General features: G+C 48.6%; 1 protein-coding gene across 5 annotated transcripts in view; it reads right to left on the reverse strand.

The window, feature by feature from the left end:
- The window catches only part of GGT1 (gamma-glutamyltransferase 1), a 58,517-nt gene that overhangs the window by 18,144 nt on the left and 16,945 nt on the right, over positions 1–23,428 (reverse strand). For 2 of the 5 annotated variants that reach the window (XM_075039629.1, XM_075039628.1), the window contains exon 1: positions 6,643–6,809. The exons of 1 other annotated variant lie outside the window; for it this stretch is intronic. The gene's annotated coding sequence lies outside the window, so the exon portion shown is untranslated. Of the gene's footprint in view, positions 1–6,642; positions 6,810–13,292; positions 13,400–15,094; positions 15,237–23,428 lie in introns of those variants that run through there. 2 more of the 5 variants (XM_075039630.1, XM_075039633.1) reach the window with 2 other exon arrangements.

Here is a 23,428-nt window from a genome sequence, read left to right on the forward strand (position 1 = left end):
CTAGCACGCATTTTTTCCATAGCTGTTTCTACCTTGTCCACATGGTGCCTTCTAGAGACTTTAAACAAGTTATTAACAACCACCTCTTGTATCTAAGGCAATCATTCCCAATTCAAGTCTTACACAGATTTCTGTAGAAAACTGTGACTCAACTATTGAAGTATCTAGAATTCAAAACAAGCAGATATTTTTGGTCTAGTCAATTCTAGGCCACACAATGAGACAGGAGATATGTTCTGGTATTAAGCTGGAACATAAAACTACGAAGTTCTTGTACTTACCCATCACGAGATATTTAGGTTGAAGTCTTACGCCGTCTTCATCCCCACCGGTGACAAGGGAACTAAAGCAGAGTTCAGCCAAGCCATGAAGAAGCCCAAAGAGGCTTCCAGATTCAGATCTAGGCACGGGTCCTGCTTGGAGCAGGGGGACAGAGCAGTCCCTGGGGAAAAGCAGTAACTCCATTCAACTCAGTTAAAAGCCTTCCTCCTAGCTAGCACCTCCATGTGGGTTCCTTTCCAGCTGGCCTGTGCCCTGTGCGACTTGCTGCCTCCCTCCCCTCAGACGCAGGTTAAAAGCCTTTAGCACCCTCCTTGTTAAGCCTGGCATCGAGGGCTCACGTGCACACAGATCGATTTTAAGGAGAAAGGCCTCAGCGCAGATCAGTGGTCCCTACTTACTGCTGTGATGTTAAGCCAGAGATGATCAACGCTGAACAGAACCGAGCAAAAAGTCCCTGAATAAAGCAGGCTGTTCCAGCTGGCTTTCAGGTATGCTGTTCACCAAGAGAGCTATTGCAATCAAGATTTGCAACTCCTCCAACAGGCAGTAGGTTTTCTGAAGCCTAATGGCATGTATAGTATTCTGTCCAATGTAGAGTAAACTCTAAGTTCACTGAGAAAGAGACAATCATTTCCTCTTGAAGCAACTTTTTTCCCCCAAAAACCCTTTCCTGTTTTCCTGCAGAAATTTTAGCATGAAATACAACATTTTTTATTTTAAGACACTTCAGCAGAAACTATGAAGTGAAAAAAGGCAGAAAGGTGGAATAAATGCAGAACACCCCATTTCACATGGTTTTCACAGTGTTTTCCAGTTGGGGATTCTCCCAAAAATCCAGAACTGGCAAACTCAATCTCAAAAATGCAAGTTATTAAAATCAAGTTTTATAAACTCATTCACAACATCACTGTTACATTCACTCCCAATTTAGAATCAAAATTCTTCATTAAAATAATTCTATTCTCCCAACAGTTGCAAAAGATGTTTTCAGATGCTCTTCTGCCAGTAAACTAGAAGTCATTTATTAGACTTGAGCTTATTCAGATGGGTTAGTCAGGTCCTATCATTTTCTTTTGGCAAGCTTTCATCTGATATATTAAAAAAAGTCACATCATCCCGTATTCTGTTGAATAAGAAATCCTGCACTTCCAGGCCAAGGGGAACAGCTTAATGATAGTAATTTCTAAATCCCCCTTACCTCTTGAGAGTATTTGCAAGTCCGTCCCGTCCTTTTGCACAGATCTTTATACACTGATATCCTTTGAATATCCTCTCTCAAGCAGTGAACCCTTTTCTAGGGACAATACATCCTCATAGCAGTAGCAGTAACCACTTATCTTCCCTTAAAAGCTCTCCGAAGCGTACTACACTATTTGATATTTGTACTGCTCTGCTCACAGAGATTAACCCATTGAAACTCATTATGTTTCAATTCACAGTACCAGAGGAATGCATAAGTAATCATTGACTAGGTGAAGAATCAAGAACCCACACATTTTAAAATGCCTATTTTAGCATCCACAAAGCTTGTGTATCACCAGCAGAGTCATTCTGTGTTCTTGCATTCGGTTACTATGTGGTGGAAATGTGAGTTTTCCCATACCTCATCGCTAGCTCTTAAATTCTGATCAAGCAGCTGAGCAAATATGGGGTCATCTTAAGTAGAAGTGCTCCCATCTCCACGTGGTCATGTACCCTCACACCCCCCCTTGCCTAGCCAACTGGTACCCTTGCGGTTCAGAAAGAGACTGGATTTTAAGTGTGTCTGTACCTTGGAGCTTAAAGCCAGACACCCTGATGGATTCAGCTGATTACATCTGGTGGGAATAACCTCTCTGCCATGTGTGAGCAATGCAAGGGCACCTGATCAGCTCACATATCTGTTCTTCAGCAATCACAGCAACACACTACCTTAAATTATCATTGGGTTTAGTTCAGACTAATATTCCAGCTGCAATGAGAAGACGCGATGCCTGTTCTGCCACCCCTGCTCCCATAGCAGCACCCTCTGGCAGGAAGGATGACAGAGCAGGGAGGTAGGGGTGAAGAAACCTGCCCTCCATCACTAAACCTCACTGAAGCTTTTAAGCAACAATCCTACATGTCTGCTTGTGCCAAGTCTAGAAGCACAGTTGCAGCTCACCTGCCATTGAGCAGTGTAGCATAAACCCCAGGAGCAGCTCAGACTGAAGGTTGCTAGAAGCTGCACAGACTGACTTCGGACTCTAAGGACTCGGCTACTAAATCTTATGCCACTGCTGCTGTCCGTGACTTGCTAAAAGCCTCAGACCCAGCTTTGAACGCAGGAGCCGAATGCCCATTCAGAATGCAGTACAAGGCAAATCACAGGGTGCCTGAAACTTGGGCACGGCAAGGATTCATGCCCACATGTCCTAAGCCTGATTTTTAGCCAGAAGGCTGTCCTGCAAATGCAGGATGAAGCAAAGTCTGCCTGGATGCCAGTGAGCACTGCTAGATGCTATCTCTTGACCTACCGGGATCAGTCAAGTGGTTAATGTCTCAATTCCAAACCTGTCCAGTCCCTCTGCCCCACTCCAACCTTTGATACACTGGATCTTTACTTACTTCAGAAGGTTGGTAGCTATACTACAATGACTCATTAACAAAGTTTGGCCTAGGTCCAAGAGTAAAATTTTTGAGAACATGAGCCGTATTTCCTCTGCTTAAAAATACATATTCTTTTCTGTAATAGCAACAAAACGGAGTTCTGTTTAACATTTACGTTTGATAAAATCAGTATTATAAAACATGATCATTCCAGCCTTGAGGTATTTGGAAGGGATTTAACATGTGCCTCATCTTTCAAAGAGGACTTTTAAATACCCCTCTGAAGACATAGTATCAAGACGGCAGGTCCCCTCAGTTATATTGCTTATTGTCCAAGAGATCTTAAGAAAAAACAGAAGCTTCCTGGAAGATAGGTACTGGCACAGAAAATATTCTGCAGGCTCAGAAAGATTTGATGTATCTGCTGTTTCTACTGGCCAGTCTGAAGTACACATTCAGAGTCCAGGCCATATTCAGTTAGTAACACATACTGCTCTCACTGTATCTAATTTATTGATGTGAGACCCATGATGCTCCACAGAAAAGATTGTGACAGGAGCTTTTCCAAAACAGCTATCTTCTGAAAAAGCAGACAGTGTGGAAAGGTATCTGCTCTCTGCTCCAAACAAACTGAACTGCACTTTCAGGCTGTCACACCTTTAATATTAAATGATGAATGTTTTATAGGGGAATTCAAGATGCAGTCTACTGAACTGAACCCTTTTCTTAATTTACTAACCCCATATGTGTGATGGTACCAGATTTTATGCTTAATAGCAACTGTAGAACTATAACACTATGTCCCCGAAGTAGGTCTAGGTCAGAAGAGTGTCTCCCTGTCACCACATTTGTCTCAGAGCGTGCAAGGTGACACGGAAAGGCTGCTAGCTGTAAGAAACTCCTGTTCTAAATCATAATTATCCAACTGTTACTCTTCACCCCCACCGCTGAAAGGCAAGTTTTATAACAGTGAGCCACCAAAATTTAGCAACTTCCTGTGTCCTTCTTCAAGGGCGATGCAGTCTCATCTGTGGCATGTTCTTACTGGCACGGAGCTGGAACAAGTTGGATGCTCTTCAGCAAGTTACTCTTTCACTTACGCACAAGTAGAGTTGAGGATGGGGTCAGAGAAAGTTATGAAACTTGAAGTTAGCGTTTCTGGTTCCGATAAGTGAACAGCTTGCCGTGTACAGGTTGCGCTGTGCGCAACTACCTCATTTCAGTTATACCTAGTCTTTGGGAACTGTCATGTATCTCTGTCTAGGCATTAATATAATGGACAGTCCTGTTATAACTCAGCCCTGCATGTTTCAAGCAGCAAAGCCACACCTCAAACAGGAATACCATGTTTAATGCAGGTGCATTGCTGCCTTGTTAATCTCAACCCATTTCAAAAAAAGAAAAAAAAGCACCTCCTGCAGGGCTTGCCACTTCTTTCTGTTTGTGATGTTCATGGCATGGTCATCTTTAACATTCTCCAAAAATTAGCACACCCTGTTACACTGAAACATGAGCAATGGAGTGAAATCACCATTTGTTCCTTCTTCTGAAGTGGTGCCTCCGTCGGTGTATGAAGCAATGCCTTCACAGCTCTTGTGACAGAACTTGCAGATACTGAGAAGCATCAGGCAACCTGAAAGCACTTCTATATAGTTTTACTTTTTGCTTCTTCCCCTACCCCCTATTGATTTTTTCCATAGGAATTTCATGAAGCAACACCAGCAATGACTCACATAACACAGATCACACAATCACATCTACTGTTCAGACTCCTCCTTTTTATGGCAGAACATGCAATCCAAGGTCTCCATTTCCTGATGTTTTAACTAATGCGGGTGGAAAAAAAAACCAAAACCAAAACCAAACAAAAACCTAACCAAACAAAAAAACTAGATTCCAAAATAATAAATGAACTCGAGACCGCATTCACAGAAGAGGTTTCCACAGACTTCAGCAGAACTTGGAAAAGAGCTCAGTTTCCAACTGAAAAAAACATTGTAGCTACCTGCTTAAATTCACCTGCTTTTGCTAAATCAAGACCCTACAGATAGAGGAGTGTCTTAATTGCCATGGAGCTGGTTTGAATAACTTTGCCTCTCCTGGAGTAGCCGCGGTCTGACTCCTGCTTGTTGTGGACAGCTGGATGAGGAAACGCAGCCCAGGACCAGGACCTTGTGCTGGATTAGAAAGAAGAGCCCTGGTCCCGGAGACCCCACCTTTGACATGTTAGAAGGGCTTCAGCACAAACAAAACAGCTATATGGGGACTGAGTGGATTTTCAGTGGGGGATGTTGCACCTCTTCTACTAGAGGGGTAACCAGAGCTGTTGGATTCAGCTTTAGTAATTGGCATGAGATGGAGATACCGTAGCATAAGAAACAGCCAAGAGCAGAAGCAGGTCTTTGTTTTCCAAGCATGCATAGGAGAGGGTCATTCTTTTTGTTCTGGTACTGAGCACACAGTCTCCTGGGTGCCGTTCTGGTCCTTCATGTGCCTAAATATTCATTTTCCTGGGCAGAATCTGTTCCTTCTCACACAACTACAGTTGCCCTTGATAGTTCCTTGCAACAGAAATTACTTTACAAAGAATTAAATGTGGCCTGCTTGATTTATTTCAGGACATTTCTTTCTGCTTCACAGGCCAGTTTCCCCTATACATGACTAATCCCGACACATGCTCTGCTGAGCGCTCTCCCTGCTCTGCATCAGGAGCTCTGTTCTCTCCCACAGCATTGCCCTTCCACTCTGCTTCTGGAGGACACTCCCAGCATCTATACATTGTCCCTGCAGCTTTTCTGGCTCTGCACCTGCTTCCTGGCCTTCCCTCTTGCTGTCAGGTAAGAAACCTGCCAGTGCTTGACCTCCCATCCCAACAGGGTCTGCATTTTCCAAGTTACCACTTAGGAGCACAGAATGATGTGGAAAGAGGGATGCAAGATCTATGGGTTTCAGCCCACTCCTTAGACCTAGCTTTCTCTGAAGAGGACTACTTGCCAGCAGGACATTGACTTAAGTAAGAATTTCTCATCTTTAGGACCCCATGAAATCTGTCTTCCAGTGTTTGTATAGCTCTGACCTCTCTGGTAGTTCTGAGAGTCTTTCCTCTTTAAGATTGCTAAAGCAGCACTTCTTTTATCAGCATACCATGTCACTCATACTGCACACAAAACCAGGGTCAAATTGTGCCTCAGTCTTATGACCCTACATACCAACCTTTCCATAGACCTTTTCAACCCAGTAAGGAGTGAAGACCAACATTGAGGTGGGTGGTAGATAGGGTACATTCAAAGGCTCGGATGGGCCACGCAGAGGTGAAGTATCTTGCCCAGTGACCTGATTGAGATACCAGGTCACTAGACTCCCAGCTCCCTAGACTCCCAGCTCCTTTCTCTGATCTCAGCCTCTGTCAGAAAACCCAATTCCTCTTGAAACCATCAGTTCGTGTACTGCTGACCCTATCAAGCCACAGCGTTAAGTAGGCCCCCTAAAGGGTGAATCAGCAGCTGTTCAGATTGCCTGGACAGAGACCCTACTGCCTGTGACCTGGTCTGCATTAACCGAGAGAATCCAAAGTCAACACGGTAGGTCAAGACCTGGCAATCCCTATAAAAGATAAACACCTGCTCTTCCAACCTGAGCCTGAAGGCTTGTGAAACAAGGGTACACTTTAATAAAGTACGATTAAAGAGCTGGAAAGGTACGTAATAAAGGGAAAGAAACAACTCCTCTATTTCACACCCCAATCCAACCAAAATATGGAGATGATAAGATAAAATCGTGCTGTTTACTCACTACTTTAAAAGTTCTGTTCTCCCTGGGTGCAGTTCACCTTCAGGTAGTGACACCAAAAGAAGACACTTCTGCCTTGCTCTCTTGCCCCTTATCCCTCTAGGGTTCCCAGAAGCAAGGATTTCAAAAGCAGGATTGGTCACACAGAGCTGAGCGGCCACAAGACTTTATATATGGGAGCGGTCAGAAAGGGAGGGTGATGTAATGAAGTCATATCTTTGAGCAGTAAAGGCATGCCACCCTTCCCCCTCCTCGTCCCTGAAGAATTGCTGCCTCACAGGGCAAGCGGAGAACAGTGGTCAGACACCTTCCGTGCCGTACTTTCTCACGGCAAAGGGAACGGCATAGAGGGTGGAGAGCAAGGAAAGATCAGACTTGAATGGAGACCATACTTTGATGTTGGTTAGTCCCAGGAGTGAATCCCTACCGGCAAAGTTGTTTCTTTCCTTTTCTTCATGCATCGAACAATACTCTGCCAGTTGCTGGTTTTGCTCGTGGCGGCACAAGCCCTGACAGCAAGGACACCCTCTGCATTAGAGCACTGTTGCCCCCCTACCCACCGTGTTAGGGAAAAATCCCATTCCTGCACTCTCCGAAGTTAGCTGATGCTGGAGCACTGCCCGGCTCCACGGCCATAGGGGCTGGGAGCTCTGTGGAGGAGAAGGAATGCGCATCCCATAAAAGGTGGTATCCTGGACACCGACCTGGGAAGCTCTTGAGAGGCACATCCTGCCCTTCTCCATCAGAGGAAGTCTCGTAGCCTGTGAATGGAGAGGAAATCTCTCAAGGATGTACCATTGCTCTCCAAAGGGAAAATAATTCATTTTCAACTTCCTTCATTACAGTTTTGTTGATCTTTCACTGAAGGGCTTGTTTGACCATGAAAAGCCATGTCATGCATTAGGACAAGGTTTTACCAATTCAGAGCTTATAAATTATCGGTCGCGTCTCTCTGGAATAGCTGTACAGAGATGCCAAGTCTAACAGAAGATGTGCGTCTTCTCAGCTGAGGCAATTGGAAAAGACAGGAGCTGGCCCAGGCTTTCCCAAAGTGAAATTCATAGAGTTACTGTCACCCACCAGCAACCGCACCAAGATCTGCAGGCAGGGTCATGCAACAGCAGCCACATAAATGCCACCAGCTCACAGAATCGAAATCCTGCACTGACAGGAACCTCCACGGCTAGTTCTTAGGTTTGGGTGGGGAAGGGAGATGTGGGAATGACTCTTGCAAGCAGAGGTGCTTGTGCAATGTGTAGCGAACTAGAGAACGATCTTACTTTTTCCCCTTCCCAGGTTATTTTTCAGCCAGAGATCTCCCCTGTCCCCTTCACGTAACACTGTGCCAGCCTAAGTAAGGGAGCTATTTAAGTCACTGTAAGGAGTGTTCCTGTACACCAAATCATGGTCCAAATCTCATTTACCCTAAGGGATGGACTTGCTTTGATAGCGTCAAGAGACTCAAAAGCAGATACATATGTAAGTTAGATCCCCTTCTAATTGCTAGGAAGGCTGCATAAGAGGTTTTTTTTCTTTTCAGATCTAGGACAAACTAGCCCATTTCTCCTCCATGTCTAAGACTTGCTCGCTGTATTTGCGCTCCCCTGCAAATTACATGCACATGATCTCAGTAAACTACCCTCTCTTGTTCTGTTGCTTTGGAGCTGTTGGGATCAAAACATAAACAATTCACATTGAATTCTTCTTATATCCTTAGCCAGAGGAGAAATCTGCACCCCTGGTAGGCATTTTTCAGTACGACGACAACTGCAGCAGACCCCATCCCTCCGAAGGAAAGCTCACCATTTGCTCAAGGGGCAGCATGTCTTTTACAGGATAGTTTGGAGACAGCCTAAACGTGCTAGATGGGTGGTGGAGCGAGCTCTAACCAAATTGTAAGCACAAAGAGGAAGGACAGAGTCATAATAGGTCCCTTCCTGTATTTCTCCACTGATACTCATGCTAAGAGAGGGAGAGACACAAGGGAGACTGTGAAGCTGTCTACCAAATAACAGCCTCCAGTACTCGCTGCACCTGCAGGAAGATCCCCAAACTCCATCACCTGTCCAGATTGCCAAATTCTTATCATCATCGCCACAAAAATTTTTACTGCTTAACAGCATTTTTAAGTTACTATCAGGGCCAGGGAGCCTTACAGGCCAACGTGAGAAAACGTTCACATCCTCACTTTAGAGACAGGGCAACAAGACAATCTTGCCTGGGGCTTCAGAGCAGGTCAGTGCCCAGGTTGGAGTAAGGAATCTTCCCCCAAGATTCCTTTGAGCATGTTGCTAGATATCACCTCTCTTCCCTGTCACGTGTCCGATATATACAGTAAATCCAGACACAGTTGGAAGTGACAAGTGCAGAGGCTGACAGTGATCTAATTGCACAGTGCCTGGAGCTCCGTGGGCTGTTGTTTTCGCTGTTTCTCCTGGTTTTGGCTTCTCCCCCACTGTAAACAGGAAGAGAATAAAACATGAAGGTAACTCCATCTCCTTGTGAAAAATGACAGCAGATTAGATTGCAGCAGAGGAGCCGGGGAGAAGTTCAAAGTGTTTGCCACTTAATAGAAAACTTGTGGATTACTATAGAAAGTTGTTGGCTGACTAATTGCTGTTAAAGTCTAACCAAAGCAGGAGGGCCCTAAAACCAGAAGAACGAGGACTTTTCCCAGGAAGAGCCAAGGTCCACTCTACAGACCGCCAAAATCTTTTTTCTATTCTGCCTAAGAATCAGTGGGAGTCAAAGACGTGAGGCATGGAAGTTATTCTTGGACGTGAATGAAGACCGATCCAAGGCTCAGCCCCATGGAGATCTGTGTGTGCAGCCCACCCAAACTTTGTCTCAGGAGACCCACACTTCTCGAGAAGCCTCACTTCTCAGGAAGCCTCGCTATCTCTTTTCACTTTCTCAGCAATTTCTGCTGAAGGATCAGCTCTACTGCTCTCGGAGCAACAAATGAAACCTCTCCGCATAAAATTCAGCACATCCTGGTAAGCCAGAATGAGTCCTGGGTTACCTTACTATGGCAAGTTTTCAACTGGACCACTTCGCAGCTCCTGCCGCATGGCAGCATCAGGGTTGCAACCTCTCAGAGAGGGATGGGGCAAAGCAGCAGAGGCAAGAAGCAACGCAGCCAGCTCCAGATCCGTCATCCCTACTTATCAACCCGCATCCCCGGGCCTGTCGGTGCCTGCCTCTACCTCTGCACACTGCAGGGCCACTCAGCTGATGTGGTGATGGGAATCAATCCACCTCCGAGGGTGCTGCAGGAGCAAAGAGCCACTGATAGCTCTTCACGTGCTATGTGGGAAGAATTTTCACCGAGTCCCTGAGAAGGCTTTAGATAAATTGCTAGTTTGCCCTGAGTGTGCAGGTGCTACGTACTTTCTGGCTACACCTCCACCAGTCTCCAGAGGGCAAACCCATCTCTAGGATGAACACCCAGAAACAAGAGCTTTATGGGCTGGGGAGCTCTGATTTACACCAGGACCCTTTTCCCTGCTGTGGGCAGGTTAAGAGGGTGCTCAGAAGCAGTACAGATAATTCGTATAGCACTACGCAGGAAGGTTGCATACCATGCCAGAGAGCTCATGCTGTAAGTAAGAACCTGGATTTACATCTGGTTTATTCCAACAGCTCTCAGCACCTCACACTGTTTGCTCCCCAGAATGACAGCCTTGGGAAACAGGTAGATTTTCCCTTATAAAGATGTCACTCCCTGCAGCTCTGAGTACCCTCTAGTCCTTCAGGCTCACAGATAGTCCAGTTAAGACTTTGGTAATACAGTTCACCTCCCTGTGGCCCTTTGCGACCCAACAGTTTTGACCTTAAGAGGGAAATGCGTGGTACAGATTTAATCTTGGTGAAAACATCCTTGAGCCATAGCCCATACGTGGGATGGACACTACTGTACAATGGGGCAGGCTTCTGTCACAGCCCTGTCTTGAATGGCCTCTGCATCTGAGTGCAGAAACCTGGCAGGTTTGATGCTTGCAGCCTCTCCTCCTCTGGGCAAAGCATAACATAGGACTGTGGAAAGGATAAGTGCTCTCCTGTCCCGAAAGGGGCAACCTGCTATCAGGAGAGCAAGACTCGCATCTCAAGTACAGGTCCCAAAGCCCTAGATGGGAGAAAAGACTCCCTATCTGGTTTATCTGACCCCCCCGCCCAGCCTTCTTTAGGCTTGTTTATTTTGGTGCTGCAAAATGCACCGGGGATGACCATTGCATTTGAGATATCAGAATCACAAGCCTGTGCCTCAAAGCACACACAACCTTTCTTGGAAACTGTGAATGGGCCAGCTGGGCTGGAGGCAGAGGCTTTATCAGCACGGCTCCTGGGAAGACCCACTTGCCATGCTTTTGGGAAGGAGCACGTGTGCTGGACACGCAGCACTGCACAGCGACCAAGCTTGCACATGAGCTTGGCCCCATCAGCTCCATCCCACACGGATGAGCTGCTCTGCATTTGCTCCACAGCCTCTCTGGGTTGGGATGGGGCAGCTGCTGGATGTTTTACCATCTGCCGAGCCCACACCTGCTGCCATTTCCACTGCCAGTGGGAATCACAGATCCCTTTACCACATTTCAACCTGATCTCTGGGGAAGGGTTTGTTTGCTTTCTCAATGTGCCACGGCTGCAATTAGCTGGCAGAGCAGGCAGCAGGCCAGTTACACCTGCACAGCACAGCACAAAGGGATATGAGCGAACAAGCCGCTTTTAACCCCCTCTTGCCAACTGGGACCCCTGACCACTGCTCCCAGGCAATGAGAAATGGCAACAGAGGGGAAATCACAGGCATTTCTCAGGCTCTGCCCTCTCAAAGATCAGGGTGTCTCCCACCTGGTCGAGAGGAGGGGTACTACAAACATAGGCACCCCCTAAATTATGAGAGCCACAGCAGCCAGTGCCACCAGGCACAAATGGACATTTGCAGGGGGACAAGCGGCCTCCCCAAGGAAAGTCCCTCACCTTCCCCTGCAGACAGAGGCAAAAGGGCTTCCCACAGGCTGGGGTGATATTCCCAGTCTCCTCCCTTCCCTAGATGTCGGGCACACATCCCTGACACCAGCCCTCTGACGCCTGGGGAGACAGTATAACCATTTTCCGATAGCCGTTGTGCCTCCGTTTCCCCCCTTGTCCCCTGCACAGTCGCGGCATGGGGAAGAGGGACGATTTGCTGGTGAGGACAGCCCTGGTGTGTAATGGGGGTTTGGGGGAAACAGACCTTGGGGACTCGATGGGGCTGCTCCCCCGTGAGAGCTCCTGTGGCCAGAAATGAACTTCGAACTCCAGCAGGGCAGGGCTGGCCTGTGCAGAGACAGGAGTCTAGATAAAAGAGACTTCTCTCTTTTTTTTTTTTTTTTTTTTTTTTTAAAGAGAGCAGGAAGGAGCAGGGAAGAGAGGCAGAGTCCGGGGCTAGGTCTGGCTGTTCAGATCTGAGGCTCCCAGAAACGCTGGCTGCTCTTGAAAGGGTTTCCTGCCTCCCCCCACGCTGCCCCAGCTGCCTCGCTGGCTTCTGCCACAGAGATGCCACCAGCCTCGAGCTAATTTGGGCTCCTGGGGAAGAGCACAGAGACACAATGGTGATGGGAATGAAAAGCAACGGGGAGGACGACACCCAGGAGACTCATCCTTATCAAGGAACAACCTTATATCAAAAGGGAGCTGTGAAGACAGGGAAGAGCTATTTGTAAAACCCACAATTAAGCCAAATCCTGCAGTTTTCACATGTTGATTCCCCAGGAACACCATCCCGAAGACTGCCCCAAAAGGGGCAACCCTGTGCCAGGCCAGGCCGTGTGCCAGATGGGCTGCGCATACAGCAGTAACACACCCACGGCACAGTCGCTGTTTGCCCCGCGTGTGTGCTTTTAATTACATTTTTTGTTTGCAAAGCATCTCTTATAGGAAAGACAAATTGCATTACTCTCAGCTTATTAAAATCACACGCAGAGTTTCTCAACTGCTAATTACACCCAGGCAGCAGTGTCACTGTAATTAAAGCTGGGACACGCGTTTGGGGAGCGGAGAGCCCAGCTGTCGCACAACCCTTTCCCTGCACCACTCTAACCAGACGGGCTGGCCAGAGCCAGGCTCAGCCGCCCCGATGAGCTCAACCCTTCCCGGGACTCGACCTGCCACGATACCCGTGCCACGACGGATGATGATGCACGTAAGGCCACGCACCTCCTCGGCACAGGGGAACGAGTCCCCTGCGCCAGACCTCCCCGGGTTACGGGTGGGCACCCACATTGACTCCGCTGCATGGGCAGGGGCTGGGCGAAGCGAAACACGCAGCCTTGGGGTTACAGAGCTGAGGTTTGGGGAGCGAAAGGGGGTTTACTCTTCTTTCTGCTGCTAAATGATTGCAATAAGTCACGTTACCTGCCTGAGCCTCCATTTCCTTGCACGTAAAATAGATTTTGGGGCCTCCCTGTTAATTAAGGGGCTCTGGGGACAAATGGTGGAAAGGACTCTTGCCGGCACCCGTCTCTCACAAACACCTTAAAGCCTGTGTAAAAAACCACACCTGCGCCTGTGGCACACCAACAGACTTGGGAGTGAATTACATAGGGGAAGGCGTGAAGCCCTAGAGACCGTGAGTCCCAGAGGACTAAGAGACAGCGATAAAGGAGCTTACAGACCTGTGAGAAGCCAGGAGCTCGCTGGAGAACCAACCCTTCTCTCTGCACCGCTCGGTCTCAGAAGAGCAACTGCAGGTGTGCAAACAGCCGTGCAGGCAGCGCAGCAAAACACCTGCGCTGAGCTCAGGCACCTCAGAAATAGAGAGAGCTCTCCAGGGCACAGCTGGGACCAATTAAGGTTTGGGCAAGCGGGGGCTTGACACCGGTGCTGGCCTCCTGCTGCCGAGGGGATGCTTTGGAGAATACCACCTCCAGGAAGATGGAGCGCTAATTAGGGAAAGCAGATAAACACCGCATCTGTTTCGAGAGGAGTTTCCTTCCCACTGAAATCCTCACAGTTTCATTGCTCAGCAGGATGCAAACACATCCTTAAATGACTTCCTGCAGCCCTGGTTTCAAAGATCAGTCCCTTCAAAAGCAATAACACGCCAAGATCAATAGCAGCCCCAGGAGAGCTCTGAGCATGCCAGCTCCAAATCCACTGAGCTACCACTACAGCCAGTTACCTATCAGATGCTAAGGGGTAATTCTACCTTTTCACATTTGAAAAGGCTACTGAAACTTCCTAAGCAATCAGGGTTACTTAAGTACCAAGAAAAAAAAAAAAAGAGTAGGAAAATTTACATTTCAGAAACAGCATGATGTGCCTGTGCAATATATCCTGCAGAGGCAAACCAGCAGATATAGTTCACGAGCAAAGAGGAGCAGAGCTCAGACTCCTGGATGGGCTCCCGAGAACAAGAAAATGTTCATATTCCTCTTGAACGATTTTACTACTAACTCCCTGAAGTTGCTGATAGGAAGTTCTGGGAAGCAGTTATCAGATAATAATTTTTAATCCAGTACAAGTAACAAGCGAAGAACGAATGCTCAAAACTTCATGCAGAAAAAGCTGAGTGGGTGCCCTATGGATGCTAGAGGCAGCATGTTCAATATATTTACTTGTGGCCCAGTAACGAAATGGCAGAAGATAACATATGGAGCTAGCAAAGGACGTCAGGAAAAATTCAAAGAGCTTGTGGAAAACTTGAAAACATCTGTGAAACAGGGCAGATAAGCAGATGAAATTCAATATAGAGAAATACGTAATGCCTGGCTGTGATAAACCAATATGAAGGATGGATATATACTGATGGGTTTGAGTTAGCAGCTTTTTTCACCACCGTTAAATATCTTACACAGATTTGTGGGAAAAAATGCAGCAAGGAGGAAGCAGGAATTTGTTAGCTCCTGATTCATCCCCTCTTATTTAGAGCTTACAAATGAAACTGGGTCTGTAAAGAGGAGAAGTATTCCTTTGAAAAGGATAGAGAGGACAGAGGCAGAGTTAAGAATCAAAGCTGGCATATCAAGCTACAGCTATAGAAGCTTTTTGAAAAAGCAACAACTTAGTACAAGGGACTTACCTAAGAAATGGCATAACACAAAGATTATGCCCAACAACCTACGCTTATATTGAAAAACAGTGTTTTACCGTCTAGGGCATTCACTTAAGTATAGCTAACTGTAGCTCCCCTTGGAATAGCATTGAAATCTATCCAAACAGGAGAATTCCAGTTCTGACAGAGGTCAGGATTCTTGTCCCTTAAAACACATGCGCAGCGTCAGAGCACGCCGCGGGCACGCAAACGCCTGCAAAGCAAAGGCAGGATTCCCCAGAGCTTCGAGCCTTCCTCTCCCTACCTGGAGCCTCCGGCAGCGTACTACCTACCGCCCAGCCTCATCTCACCTCCAGCCTCCGAAAAGAGGCACTCTCCCCGCTCCATCCGCCCCGCAGCCACACCTGCGCGCTTCGATCCTACCTGGAGCTAAGTGGGATTTTCCATGCAGGCGGTGTGGCATCTCAGGGGTCCTCCCAGCACATCCCTGCCTGGCCCAGGGCTTGGTGCCTGGCCCAGGGAGAGGAGAGCCTCTTCTCCAGAGCAGCCGGGCTCTTCCCCTGTGGGTGAGAGGCTGGGTCAGTCCCAGTTCTTGTACTGGGCACTAGATGGCACAGATGGGAGGAAATTCAAAGGTAGCCAGCCTGCGATCCGTGGAGTTTTCGGACAAGGGGGTCCACCAGTTGTCCAAAGGGCATGGATGTGCTGCCAGCAGCAGCATCCCACGGGGGTATCGCCCTCCACGGCGTGCCCCCCATGCCACTGCCCTGCCGCATTCCCTCTGCATCCCATCCTCTCCTGTCCGGCCAAAGGGTCGCCTGTGCCGCACCGAAGCCGGACGGTCCTGCAAGGGCCGTGGCCTCCAACCGTGCCCCTGCCTCCTGGACATGACCTCTGCTATTCCTCACCGCCTCGGGCACGCAAACACCTTGTTCGCGGAGTAGCCCTATATTCGGCTCAAACTGCGTCAAAAAGAGAAGGGAAATCCTGGGGTCGACTGGCCTGTTTCACTGTGAGGCTGCACCTTGGGCATCAGCCCGCAGGATAAGAAATGACACCAAGGAGTGCGGGGAGAGATGCCAAGAGCCGGGTCAGTCCCAGTTCTTGTACTGGGACCCCATCAGCGATCCCTCTGGGTTCGAGGTAGGTCTGTGGAATGGCACCCTGGCACCTTTCCTTTGTCCTGTGGCATGATGGTGCGGAGGGATGCACTTGGTCACTGCTCTTGCAAGCATCTTTCACAAGGTAAGCTCCTCTAAAGCAGCTCGCTTTTCCCTCCGGTTTTCTTCCTTTTCAGCATTGCTGCCTGCAATCACTGCGGCAGGACCTGTGTCCCGGAGCCTTCCCAACCTCATCTTCCTCAATTTCTTTAAGGCGTGGATGAAATTCCTTAGAAGTGAACTGTGTGGACTGACGCGATGAGGCAAACACAGGCTAAGCCACGCAAAACTGCTGTGGTAAGCACAGAAAAGGCCAAAGCGTTTTTTTAATGGTGAGAAAAAAAGAGTAGGGGAAGGTGGAAGGTTGTACATCGGCCTCTGCTGTTCTGACATTAGAAATTCACTTTACTTCAAAGGTTAACATAGTTAATGCATCTGGTGAAGATCATAGGCTCTGACAGCCTGTCTGGAAAGACTCGTCTGTAGCACTGCCCAAGGGACAGCGCGTGCAGGATGGCACAGGCCAGAAGTGGCACACACGGGCGTTATCCAAACCAAACCTGAACCTGGCAAAGCCCAAAAGAGCTTTTGTGCCGAGCAGCTCAGCAGTGCCAGGTATTAATGACACAGACAAGACTCCTAGGAAAAGCCTGTTTGCTGAAGGGAGCGGCACTGGACGAGCTACGCTGCAGCCTCCTGGACAAGATGAAGGCGGGCAGCACTACCCTTTCCTCTCCGTCTGCTCATGGCACTGCCCTGCAGACTCAAGTGGATCTAGGGATCACCTAAGTTCAAACCCCCCAGGGCGAATCCCTCAGAGCATCTTAGGCGAGAGACAAAACATAAATCAGATGCCATCAGGGTAAGATCCAAATTCATCGATGGTGTGACCAGGGCAGTAGGTCAGTTTGGCTCAGTGGCTCTTATCTTTCAAAGGCTGGAAGTGGGTGACACTGGTGACCAGGGCACAAGCTGGAGGGAGACTTACGCGAGCTCCAGGGGGAAGCTCCGGTCCGGTGTCCAGAGGCTGGCTGAGCAGTACAGAACAGCCAGAGAAGCCCCTTCAGCACTGGGCTTTCACCAACAGACTTAAAGACTGGCTTCTGATCACCCATCTAAGTCTAAATGTTGGGTCAGTGGCATGTAACAACCTGGCTTTGAAAGGTTCCTGGACAGAGGAGGAAATGCTTCAGAGAAGGCTTTTATGCTCCAATTCCCACTTCAAGCCCTGCTTCTTGTACTCTTCTACTAGTCTTCAAGTACTTGGGGTTTTTTTAGCTGAGAGATGTCTTTTTATCTTTGAATAGAGATGGAGAAAAACTAGTCAAGCTGGAAAGAAATAAAAACAGCTGGTCACTTTTCCAGGCCTGCCATGAACTGTAAACAAGTTTTTTAAAGTTTTTAAAAAAGTGCTGAGGTCTTTGGAGAACATGAAGCTCTGAGTCAGTGGTGTCATCCTCCTTACCAGAAGGATTTCTTATGTGTCATCCTGATGGCTGGACTCGCTTCGCTCTGCCAGAGGCAGTGATGATGAGAGCACTGAGCTTCCCATCAGACACCACTCAAACCAGCCACCAGCATTTTCACACACTGTGCCTGCTCGGATCAGACCTCCACAGCCTGGCTGGCTGGCCTCCAGCACCTGGTCCACATACTCCCCCAGAGGCCTGTGGTTGCTCTCAGTGGTTTAGCGCTGCTGTTAAGATGCTTAGAGCGAATATAATCTGTGCACTTAGCGGTTTCAAACTCCAAAAGAAGCTTAGCAGCAGCAGGCGTTGCCTTCAGCCTCTCCTGTATGGGCTTAAGATGGTTTAATTCTATGAAACTGTATCTCCAGCCCATAGCCTTAAACTGTGGAGGTCCCTTCTAAGCCAGGTTTTCTAAAAGCTCTTTAGAAATATTTTTATGAGACACACAAAAAAAAAGGGATCCCAGAAGGACATGCTTACTATAAGATCAGATCTTTCTGCCTCTTAAAGGCTGGAAATGCGACAGCCCCATGGCAAGGCTCATTTTAAGTCCTTGCAGGGCTTTCCCCCAATGTTTCTCCTGTCTTAGATCAGCCTTTCAAATGGTCTAATGTATGGTCATGCCTAGAGAGGTCCCAGGGCCTTCCCCTGCACCTCCCATCAGCCTTGTGAAAGCATCAGCAGGCAAGCAGCCACCGCTGCGTCCCCAAGGCAGGTGGCTGAACAGCAAAGCAGCCCCTGGGACCACAGACTGCGCCTGGACGTGCCGCTTCCCGGCGTCTGCTTCATTAACTGCATTTGCTCTGCTTTTTTTTTTTTTTTTTTTTTACTTTACTGCCGCCCTTTACAGGCTGATCAAAAGCACAAGGTGTTACGAAGGGGACCTTGTGCTGTTGCCTTGAGAAGCCTCCCACTGGTCCCAGTGACTCTCCCTTCCCTTTCTGTAGGGCTTCTTGTGGGTGTCCCAGGAGAAAGCAGAGAGCTGGGGAGGACAGCAAAGGTGTCCGGAAAGCACGTGCGGAACCAGGCAGCAATGGAGAAGTGGAGAAGGTGGAGGGAAAGAGAGGGGAAGCATGAGCCTGGGGCAGAATGTGAGAAGAGTCAGGGCTTCCCACCATCTCCCCCTGAAAGCTCCCCCAGGGCTGGAAGAGATACCCCACGCTGGAGGTGTGTGATACCCTTCCTGAGTGGGACAGGACAGGACCCCAATCCTTCCAGAGCTCTGATGGGTGTCTCTGGTGGTGCTTTTGGAGCTGCTGCTCTGCCTTTCTGCCAGGCTCTACAGCAGTTCAGCACAAGACTGTGTGTCCAAACCTCACGGTATCCAGCTTCGCAGTCCGGCTTAATTTAATCAAGATAAAATTCATCTAAATGAAATGGGTGCAGCAGGCTCCTGGAATGGAGGTAACAGAAATCCTCCATGTACCTCAGATACCTAATTAATTCATCATGGAAGTAGCAGAAGCTCAGAATTCTCCTGTGCTGAGAAGTCAAGTTAATGCCATGCGTCACTGGAGCGGACTGGTGACCTTCCCTGTGCTTGCAGTAATGTTGTCCCGTTTAACTGTGACCACAAGATCACAAGTTGTTAACATTCTCTGTTCGGGCAATATACAGACCAACAAATCTGCTTTTATGGGCTCTGCTAGAACTTGATTAATTTGCCTAATAACGAGCAGACCAGTGTCCATAATTACTTAGCAGAACTCTGTCATTTTTATAACCCATCACTGCAGAGATGCATGCCTCAGACCCAGAACACCACCAAGGGGCCTCGTGGGCTGCAAAGAGAGCCTCAGCTGCAAGAAGCAAAAGCCTTAAGGCCTAATTAATATTACATGGGCTATCCCTACCATTCCTCCATCAAGTGCAGAGTCTCAGCAGTGCCTGTCTGCATGCAGTTGCTACTGCCAGCACTGATGCTGCAGGAACTCCCTAAGACCACAGCCCAACTGATGCTGTGTCCATCTTTTATCTCCCCACATCCATGCGCTCTGCAGAACCATTAAGGGAACTTCTTCCCCGAAACGGCACTGTCGTGGACAGGTGGACCTTGTCCAGGCCTGTGCTGCTTTTTTCAGTCAAGAGTTTACAGGTATTTGGACTATGAAGCTCCCCACATACATTTCTCCTTGATCTCCTTGATCATGGCCAAACAGTAAGTGCATTTGCCCCCAGATACAATGGAAATAAACCTGGAGCCTGGACTAGCTCTTTGCCCGTATTTCTCCACAGCTACAGCTCCCTTCCCTGCAGGAGGCTTGGCTTTGAGGGATCTGCCAACAAGCTCAGAGCCATGAGAAATAACAACTTGGGAGCTCAGACAAGCTGGTTTGCAGGCAAACAAAAGCTGAAGCTGTGAAAGTGTGAGGCAGTCAGCGCAGTGTCTGGCAGCACAGCCTCACCACCGCCTTAATCTTCTTTCCCTTCTTAAGCACTAAATTAATCAATTACATTTCCAGCCCAGCAGCAACAGTCAAAAATGTAACCTCCATCATATACAAGGCAAATATAATTAGGATTGTCATTTGAATCCAACTTGACCAGCATACAAATCAGAAGAGCCTCAGTGAGTGTGCGGGTGTGCGCGCCTGGTTCCTCCCAGGCAGGGGCAATTGGAATTGCAGTCACACCGCGAGCACCACGGGGTATTTCAAGGAAAAAGGCAGTGGCACGAGCTCTGGTTGAAGCCATACAGCTCCCAAACAGGGCAGAGGCACATTATATAGTGCAATCTCAAGGCAATCCTCCGGTTGTGTCAGGGAGGAAGCCACAACCTTCCCAGCCACAGCACGTGAACCTGATCTTTCAGCCTAGCGCTGCGTACGCCACAGACCCTATAGGGATGAGACGATACAAAAATGAGAGTCCTTGGCAACCTCTGCCTAGGATGCCAGTGTGAATTTGTAAGGGGTGAGCAGTTACTATCCCCTCCCCAGTCTACTGATGGGCAAACCGAGTCACAGAGGGCTAAGTATGCTGTGCGGCAGCAAGAGCAAGCCAGGAGTGTTCGATGAAAGCATCAGCCCAAGGCTCAAAAGCAATCAAAAAAGCAAAGCGAGTGCTAGGAGACAAAGGGAGCAAAACCGCAAACCTCACTGGGCTATCAGATAGCTCCAGGGTGCATCTGTGTCCCCATGGCTGTTGTGGCAGTTCGCTAGAGGCTACAGCAGGTCTAGAGGAGGGCAGGGAGGTAGTTTAAGATGATATAAGGTCTGAAATGGCTTTTGTGTGAGACCAAGACCCTTCAGCCTGGGAAACAGAAACCTGAGAGGAGACATAGCGCAGGTCTGTTGTTCGAGAGTGGCTTAGAGAAAATTAACAGGGAATGACTGCCTGCTGCCTCTTCCCATATTTGAGCTACAAAGCATCAAATGGAAACAGTAAGTGACAGATGCAGAACAAAGTAAATATTTCTTCACACAACGCACAGCTGAATAGTGGAACTCACTGCCATAAGATGCTGTGGATTCCCAAAATTTGTTCAGGCTCAAAAAAGCTTTAGGAAAAACCCATAAAGGACTATTAAATGCAGAGATCCCCACCTCAGGAAATTCCTGAACTACAGACGGCTGATGGTGAGGAGGGTATTCAGGAACACACCGACCTGCATCCCCCTGCTCTTATGCTCCTCGCTAGGCATCCTCTGTTAACCACTGCTAATTCAGAATCCCAGGGGAAAGAGATCTGCAGTCTGATCCAGTACAGCCACTCTTCTGTTCCTGGCACGGACCTGAGCTCTCCTTACTTGCCCGAAAGACCAGCAGCTGGGAATGTTCCCAATACTGGGCACAGGGATGACAACAAGGAGATGTGCTTACAGCACAGAATTTGAGTGAATAGCAAGAGGATCTCTCTCTGCTTTCTATTTTTCCCATTTCTCATCTTAAGAGAGGTTTTTGATAAAAGTCTTAACTCAGCCATGCTGGACCCAGCTAGTTGCAGTTGGCAGCGCGATATACAACCTGTGTTCAGGTTAGAAGCAAGTTAATATACTTCTGAGAGGTGCTAATAGATCCACTGGGACGGGGTGGAGGAATCCTCTTTCCAAGCCTCAAAACCACAGCTTGTGGTCGCTGTGAGAGGCCCGCAGTCCCCACTCCCTCCTACCCACCGAGATCATGAGCTGATCTAGCTCCCCGGAGAATTTTCATGTGCCCTTGCCACCACAGCAAAGAGGAAAGGGAAGGTGGGGACACTCCTGTAGACTGGTATCCCCCAGGTCTTGCATCCTCCCCTACTGGCTCAGTCTCTCCTCGGGCTGCATAGGACCAGAGGATGCAGTCTCTCACAGAGTCTACTCTTCCCAAGCAATCTCCTGCCTCCTCCTGTTATATGCAGCAAACCTTGCCGACCATCTTAGCTATAGAAATACACCCACTCGCTGTCATGAGCCCTTTGAAAGTGCACGCACAGGTAGGGCAGGATTTTCTCTTGGGCTACAAAGAGCTGCCAGCCAGCCCTTCTCCTTCAGTAAAACCAAGCGGAGCATTGGTGTGTTTCTCATTAGCTCCTACTATTCATGCTATTGTAGTGTTTCCAGTTTTAAAGCACACAGATGAGAGACAGCTGAACCGCTTCCGCAACTGTTTGTTTGTTAAGAGGATTTGATATGTGGTGGGATATTTTCAAGTCACACGCAGAGGAGAAGGTATCCTGGTAACGGTGCCATCCTCTGAGCCGCTTGCTTGCCCTGGTTCTCCCACTGCCTTGGAACAACGCACATGGTCTCATCCCCATCTAAGTGTAAACTACAGATTACGTTTCCTTCTCCTCACTCTCAGATATAAGGTGTGAGACAATTCAGCCATACAAAGCCATTCTGCTATTAAACTGATCCTTTGGTCACAAACCCTGCTATTGCTGCTTCTCCTTTCAGTAGCACTCACAGAACAGAGCGGGCAGAAGCACAGCTCTAAGGCAGGCTATCCAGTTGCCAGACGGCAGGGAAAGGCCACCGTGCAACCCCCCCTTGACACCTTTAGCCATCGCTCCAGCCAGGCAGTTTTCGTCCTCCCCTTTGCTCCCAGTGACACTCCTGCAGCCATAACGCTGCACCCCATACAAGAGATTTTCTCTTGACCCAGCCTCTCTCAAAGCTCTCCGACCAGATCCTGAAGTCCTGACTCAGCATCTACTCTTTCCAAACGGGATTAGCCTGAGTCAGGCTCAGCAATGTCTCAGGATCTGTCGATGCCAATTTCTCTCTTGCAGGCGCTTAGCTAGAGCAGGGACGGGAATAACAGGGAGATGGACAGTCAGGGCTTTTGTCTGATCAAACGTTGAGTAAAACTCTGAGAAGGGCCGTCAGAATTTGGCCTATCACTGTTAGACACCTGCATAAACACTGTGACAAAATTGATGCATTGGCCAGGCTGCTTTAGAGTCCAGCCTCATTTTGTCCCTGTCTATCCAAGCCAGACTCAGGTCACCAGTAGAGTATTTAAAGGAGGCTGCAATGATGCAGAGCACCCATGTCTCCATCCCCAGTCACAGCTCTGAGGAACGCCGAGAAGGAAAATGAACCTTGCTGGCTCTGTACAGCAAAAAGCCACGGCCATCCCCATTCCCCCAAAGTGAGGACCCAATGGCCACAAGAACAGATTCTTCTCCAGATGCATCGGACGATACTTGTCTAAGGGATGCACGAGGCAGTGGGAACCCCAGGCTGTTCCCATAGCTGTGTGCCCTCCTATTACAGCTACCAGACACTCCTGCTCTGTGTGCGGGACTTGCGGTCCACCACGGGCACCCGGGCTCCGTGTGGTGATAGCCCTGAACAGAAGCGAGCCCGTGGCTCCAGCTCCAGAAAGCGGAAGGTTAGGCTGAGCCACTGGTGATACTGGGAGCATGACTCAGCTGCCTGCAAAATCTCAGTGGCTGGAGATGGGATCCAGGCTTTGTTTTTTACCATCCTGACAGCTGGCAGTGATTTTGTCTGAGGAAAAGCATGTGCTCAACTTGCTGTGCACTTCTGGGGGAGGGAGGAATGCACACGAGGGAAACACTTCTACCCACAGCAGGTAAGAAACGGTGCCAGCATCGTACTATCAGTTGCAGACGACGGGCAGCGGGCAAAACTCCTGCTACTTTCTAGATTCGTAAAAAACACCTCCTCTGGGTCCAAC

Source organism: Buteo buteo, chromosome 11 (assembly GCF_964188355.1).
Source record: "Buteo buteo chromosome 11, bButBut1.hap1.1, whole genome shotgun sequence".
Taxonomy (NCBI): Eukaryota; Metazoa; Chordata; class Aves; order Accipitriformes; family Accipitridae; genus Buteo; species Buteo buteo.